The sequence below is a fragment of the Vombatus ursinus genome, unplaced genomic scaffold (assembly GCF_900497805.2).
Source record: "Vombatus ursinus unplaced genomic scaffold, bare-nosed wombat genome assembly UNPS02006626.1, whole genome shotgun sequence".
In the NCBI taxonomy this organism is placed as follows: Eukaryota; Metazoa; Chordata; class Mammalia; order Diprotodontia; family Vombatidae; genus Vombatus; species Vombatus ursinus.
In genome coordinates, this window is record NW_020946404.1 from 1 (window position 1) to 6,864 (window position 6,864).

General features: G+C 40.5%; 1 long non-coding RNA gene across 1 annotated transcript; it reads left to right on the top strand.

Annotated features, from left to right (window-relative positions):
• Nucleotides 1-6: 6 nt before the first annotated feature.
• LOC114033028 lies at nucleotides 7-6,514 on the top strand. Its single transcript, XR_003567911.1, has 3 exons — nucleotides 7-124; nucleotides 6,145-6,196; nucleotides 6,317-6,514. It is a non-coding gene; the product is annotated as an uncharacterized LOC114033028 (long non-coding RNA).
• Nucleotides 6,515-6,864: the final 350 nt, after the last annotated feature.

Genomic DNA, 6,864 nt, shown 5'->3' on the forward strand with positions numbered 1-6,864 from the left:
GGGTTGTGCATTGGAAAGCACTCCGCACTTGGAATCAAGATTCAGAACACCTGAATTTGAATTCTGTTTCTGAATCTTGGACAAATCACTTCTTATCTCTGGGCCTCAGATTCCTCTGTTAAAAGTAAGTACTTCTTATGGAACCTTCCAGCTCTAACTTTCTGCCATTATGAGAACTTTGGCTTTGTTGCCCAGGCCTCATATGTTTCACCCATTTTGGACAATCTATTTACTGCTCAGTCCCTTCCTGTTCTTTACTTAGAGCTGCCACAGGGGCAGAATTCTTGTTCCAGCCTGATCTACTAATACTGCAGGTTCTATTATCCAGGACCTTGCAGGGTGCTCCCTGTTCTGATCGCATTTTGCAGGCCTCACCCAGCCTTAGCTAGGATTTGCCTGATTGTTCCTGATCGGTTCTTGCTGCAATTTGGGCCTTGATGTTTAGAATTGACTTGGGGGTGTCATATGGAGTAAATGTGGACTCATCCACCAGCTGAGTTCTCAGGATGAGCCTAGGTTTACTGCTTTAAGGTGATAATTGACAAATATTTATTAAACAATTACCTTGTGCCAAGACAGCTAGTTGGTAGAGTAGATAGAGTGACAAGCCTAGAGTCAGGGAGACTCCTCATCCTGAGCATAAACCCACCCTCAGACACTTAGTAGCTGTGTGATCCTGGGCAAGTCCCTTAACTCTGTTTGCCTCTCAGTTCCTCCTCTGTAAAATGAGTTAGAGAAGGAAATGTCAAAGCACTTCAGTGTCTTTGCCAAGAAAACCTCAAATGGCATCAGGAAGAGTCTGACGTCATTAGGTGCTATGCTAAATGCTGAGGTTACAAGGAAAAGTAAAAACATCTCCTGCTCTCAAGGAGCTCATTCTGTGGGAAAAGATAACATGCAAATAAATGGAAGTTATTTATTAAAATATTATTAAGTACTAAATAAAAACTATGATTAAATAATTAAAATATTATTAAAATAGAAGTTAGGACCGAGCATGGAGGGCCAAGGAATTGTGCCACAGGTTTTCAGAGGGGTAGGGACACTTCCCATGAATTTTCACTTTCTTGGTGTCCTTGGGAAATTTAGCCAAGGTTAGCAATGACTGTTTTGGACTGTTTTGACCTTTTAGTGTTCACTGAATGTTCAGAATTGTGTCTTACAAGATATCTTGTTAGAATTTTTTTTTTTAAATAAGCAATGGCAACACTATTTCTTTCCACAAAATATTAGTGTGCCAGTGGGAAGTCTCCTTGTCTTCCCCAGAGGGACCCCAGGGAGTGACACAGGTTAGTGACTGAACTGTGGCTCAAGATGGAGACAAGACTGGAAGAAGACTTCATTGAGCATGACAACCCTGAAAATATCCAATAGGATTGTGTATTTAGAAGTGTAAAGTCCTGAGACAAACCAAAGCCATGAGTTGAAGAATAAAGCATCTTTAAGTGAGATACCAGGATAGATACCAGCATAGCAAACCTGCCACCCTGGGGGATGTCCCAGCAGCCAACTCACTGGGAAAGGTTCTGTCAACAGACTGAAGCCCACCCCTCAAAATACAGATGAGTCCAAGCTGGGTTGAAAGCAGAAATATTTTATTAGGAGGAAAAGCAGACACTAGTGCCAAAGCCCCTAGCACAAAGGAGCCCATAGACCAGGAAAGGAAGAGGAGATTTATGCTTGAAAACCATGAAGGGGTAGTTCATGAATGGACAGTCTTTCTCAGAAAGAGATGGACAGAGAAGTAGGACATTTTGCAGGAACAGTGGACCACAAGGCTACTTGCAGGGGCAGGGATAGGAGAGGAGGGCACACAGCTCAGCAACGTCAACCTGCAAAGGCATCTGGGAGTGAGCAAGACTTTGGCTCACTGCAGGCTACTTTCAGCAAACAGGTTTATTCTGTATCTAGTGCATCTGCTTGGTAAGGTAACTCATAGAAAACCAACATATTAATCTTAGGGCCACTTCCACAGTTACTATACTTTGAGAAGGGGGGAGAAGGTATTGTTGCAGTCTGATAGGTTTAGAGTCCCCTCAAGGACTGGAGTATAGACAGAGTGGTCTGGAATGAATTCACAGACTCAAGCATTCTTTAAGTCAAGGTGGCAAAGATTTATTGTTATGCTACACAGCGGGCAGAGGTCCTTAAGGAATTCTGCCATGGTGGGCAGAGCTCCTTAGGGAACTTGCAACCTAACAGGAATGATGCTAAAGCTTATATAAGAAAAGTAGTGAATTATGTGGCAAGCTAATTAGGTGATAACATACAACTGCGTCATTCACTACTGGAAACTGGGGAAGGGAGTTTCCTAAGGGGTGTGTTTTTGGTCTGTTATACCAGAAACAAGATAGTTTTGGGAGTTGACATCTATAGCTTAACGTCTGGATTGTATATGGTGACTGTGGGAATCAGTACTTAATAGTTCTACTGGTACAAGATAGTCCTGTTCATATAAGGAAATTCTACAGAGGTCAGCTTGTTCTTGTAACAGGGAGAGATAGTTTGCCTCACTGGGCCCACTCATGAGTCACTGCCAGAGAGAGGGTCCTTGGGCTGGAGGGAAACTGTCAGGGATAGTGTTTCTGAGGCTAGGGAGAAATATGATCATGGAATTGAGGTTCAGGTATAGGCACCCAAGCACCCCATCGGTATTATGAGGTTGCAAGGTCTGGTCATGAGACCTCAGTGGCCCTTGGCAAGGAAACCCACATGATTCTAGCTGTTTTGCCCTTCATGCCATGAATCCCAATGGAAGGGGACAAGGACATTAGAAGCTGAACTCCAGCTTAACTTAGGTCCCTTTATATGGTAAGATCTCTGGTTGGGGGGGACTTATGGTGTGGTTTCAGCCCAACCTAATCATGAGTGAAAGTCTTAAGAGTAGGAATGTAAAAACATTGCTGAAATTTGTATATTACTACGATCATTAAGGGATTGGCAAGTAACATTTGGTATTAATAATTTCCTGCCATTATATTAGCAATTGTCTGTCAGAAGATAATCTGATAAAGAAATCCAAGAACTGGAGGTAGAAGCAAGGTGGATAGAAGAGTTGTATAAAAGAGCAGTGGTAGCAGAAAAAGGTGGGATAAATATTGTCATCAAAGTATAGTGCAGACCAACTGAAAGAGGACATCGATGAGGAGACTGAGACACATCACAAATTTGACTCAGACATTTCAATTCTCGAAACATCTGCTAGAACCCTTTTCTTCTCCCTCCCCTTCCCCAATCAGAAAATTTTTTGACTTTCTTTAATGATAATTTCATCCTTCAAAAAGTAGAAAAACCAACCAGGGAAAGTCTGTTTTGAATCTGACTCACCAATAAGGAAGAACTGGTTGGTGGGTGGAGGGGACAGAAACTTTGGTGGGGAAGTGATCACTGTAGCTTAGAATTTGTGATAACAGAAGTGGAGAGTCGGGGAGAGTATAACATATGCTCACATTTTAAGAACAGACTTCAAGGGGTGCAGAGACAGAAAAGATTGAACTTCATGGCCCAGATTTCTACAGGTTTTCCAAAGCAGTAGGAAACCTCTTAAATCTATTGCAGATTCCTTTAAGACTGTGAGATCCTTAGGAACTATCTTGCTTCCTAAACTTGTATTACAATGCTTTGCACACAGTAAGTGCTTAATAAATGCTTTGTCATTCATTCAACCAACCATTGTTGATGACCTCAATCCAAGACTGCTCTCAAAAATGAAGTTCTTCAATGATTCCCATCAGGAAGACAAAGTGAGATTGTCTGAAGAAACCGCCTATGAGTGCTTGGAGAACTTTTCAACCAACTTAGATTTTTTTTTTAATAGTTGTAAAGAAATGAAAGCAAGGTCAGGTAATGAAGGATAAATTCAAAAGCATGCCTTTGTCCTGTAAGAATAATTGTCAACCCTCATAAGTCATCAGCATTTCTGTAGATTACTAACAAAGCCCAACAGCAGGAGAAAGAGAAATTCCATTTAAAATTAACATAGGCATTATGAACACAATTACAAAACACTTTATTTATTTATTTATTTTGGTGAGGCAATCGGGGTGAAGTGACTTGCCCAGGGTCACTCAGCTAGTAAGTGTTAAGTGTCTAAGGCTGGATTTGAACTCAGGTCCTCCTGACTCCAAGGCCAGAGCTCTATCCCCTGTACCACCTAGCTTGGCCACAAAACACTTTTCACACAAATCAAGATCTAAATAATTGGAAAAAATGTCAATTGCTTGTGAGTAGGCTGAGCTAATATAAAAAAATGACAATTCCGCCTAAATTAATTTACTTATTCAGTGCCATACCAATCAAACTACCAAAAAATCATTTTATAGAGCTAGAAAAAAATAATAACAAAATCCATCTGGAAGAACAAAGTATCCAGAATGTCGAGGGAATTAATGAAAAGAAATGCTAGGGAAGGTGGCTTAACCATACCAGATCTCAAATTGTATTATAAAGCAGCAATCATCAAAACTACTTGGTACTGGCTAAGAAATAGAGTGGTGGATCAGTGGAATAGGTTAGGTATACATGACATGGTAATCAATAATTAATAGTAATATACTATTTGATAAACCCAAAGACTCCAGCTTCTGGGATCAGAACTCATTATTTGACAAAAACTGCTGGAAAACTGGAAAACAGTATGGCAGAAACTAGGTATAGACCACCATCTTACACCATATAGCAAGATAAATTTCAAAATGGATACACAATTTAGATATAAAGGCAGATACTATAAGCAAACAGGAAGAGCAAGGAATAGTCTACCTGTCAGATTTATGGAAAACAGAAGAATTTATAACCAAACAAAAGAGAGAATATTATGAAATGCAAAATGGACAATTTTGATTAAATTAAATTGAAAAGTTTTTGCACAAAGCCAATGCAACCAAGATTAGGAGGGAAGCAGAAAATTAGGGAAGAATTTTTATAACCAGTGTCTCTGATAAAGGCTTCATTTCTAAAATATATAGAGAACTGAGTCAAATTTATAAGAATTCAAGTCATTTCCCAATTGACAAATGGTCAAAGGACATGAACAGGCAGTTTTCAGAGGAAGAAATTAAAGCTATCTATAATCACATAAAAAAATGTTCTAAATCACTATTGATTAGAGAAATGCAAATCAAAAGAACTCTGAGGTACCACATCACACCTATGAGATTGGCTAACATGACAAAACAGGAAAATAATAAATGCTGTAGAACATGTGGGAAAATTGGAACACTAATGCATTGTTGGTGGAGTTGTGAAGTGATTCAACCATTCTGGAGAGCAATTTGGAACCCAAAGGGCTACAAAATTGTGCATACCCTTGGACCCAGCAATACAACTTCTAAGTCTGTATCCCAAAGAGATCATAAAAATGTGAAAAGGTCCAACATGTACAAAAATATTCATTGCAGCTCTTTCTGTGGTGGCAAAGAATTGGAAATTGAGGGGATGCCCATCAGTTGGGGAATGGCTAAACAAGTTGTGGCATGTGAATGTAATGGAATACTATTTGCTATAAGAAATGATGAGCAAGCAGTTTTCAGGAGTACTGAAACATGGATTGAGCTGAGCCTGGTAAGGAAAGCTAAGGAACACACACAAAAAAAAATAGAAGAAGAAGAATCTGACTTCCTTTAGAATTTAGGTCACAACTTGGTAAGACTCAGAGAGGATACTTCAGCAATAACAAACTGTTCTTGGAACAACTGTAAACCCTACCAATAGAAACAAACCCTTTTGATGACTTAATAGTTCCTCCCTGAATAAAGGAGGGACTGCCCACTTATGTCATCAATCATCATCTTTTCCCTTCATTACTACTTCTAGGGCTGAAGCCCCCACTTATCTTCTGCCCTTTGTGGGTCTCCTATGTGTAGCAGTTAGTATACTTCTATTAGTAAGTAAGGCTCACTGTTTCTAAGTATGTGAGTCACTGACCTGGAGTTAGGGGAACTTGACTCTTGGGCTCTCAGATTGAATGGAGACATGTCTATTCATTGACCTCTTCTTTCCCTCTTTCTTGATACCTTTGCCTGCCTTCTAACTGATGGGTTGTTTCTGGTAGAAAATTCTGGTTCCAATAAAAAGTGGTTGACAATGGGGTTGGAACAACATCTATAGATTACTTCATATTTCACTCTACTTTTTTTTAAACAGAGTTTCACCATGGAATTCCCTTGTGGTCTCCTCACCTGTTCCAAGCAGCCAGGTAAGTCTACCAGGAGTACAAGCAAGGATAAGAAAAGGAGAGAACTCCAGAAGTGTGTAGCCCTTCTGTGGAGTGTTTGGTGGTGAGAATTGAGGACTGAAGTGCATTTCCTTCCTCCAGTGCCTCTTAAGAGCATCTCGGTGGCTGTGTCTATCCGTGAGTTTGTGGCAGATGTGTCTGCAAGCCTGGACTACAAGAATGAGGAAGCAGCTCCTGTGGAAGCATTCTTTGTGTTCCCCATGGATGAAGACTCTGCTGTTTATAGCTTCCAGGCTCTGGTGGACGGGAAGAGTATAGTGGCAGAAATACAAGAGAAGCAGCAGGTAGTGGGGATGGCAGCCCAGGGCTCTCCTTTGCCTTCTTCATGTTAAACCGATATATTTATTGTAGTCTCAGCTGGAAATAATTGAGTTGCTTTTGTCCTCACTTGAGGTGCTGTTTTGCCCTTGGTATTCTCTTCTGCAAAATGAGGGAGTTGAACTAGGTAGTCATCAAGGGGCTTTCTGACTCTTAATTCTCTGTTTCTTGACTAAAAGCATTTGGAGAGAAGTCAGCCTGAGTGGCTGTTCCTTCTGCTCTCAAGCCTGCTATCTTTTTCTCTCTGACTGCCTCCCCTAAGCAATTATGTCCTCTTCTGCCTCTTTCCCCAAAGCCTTTTTTTCCTCTTC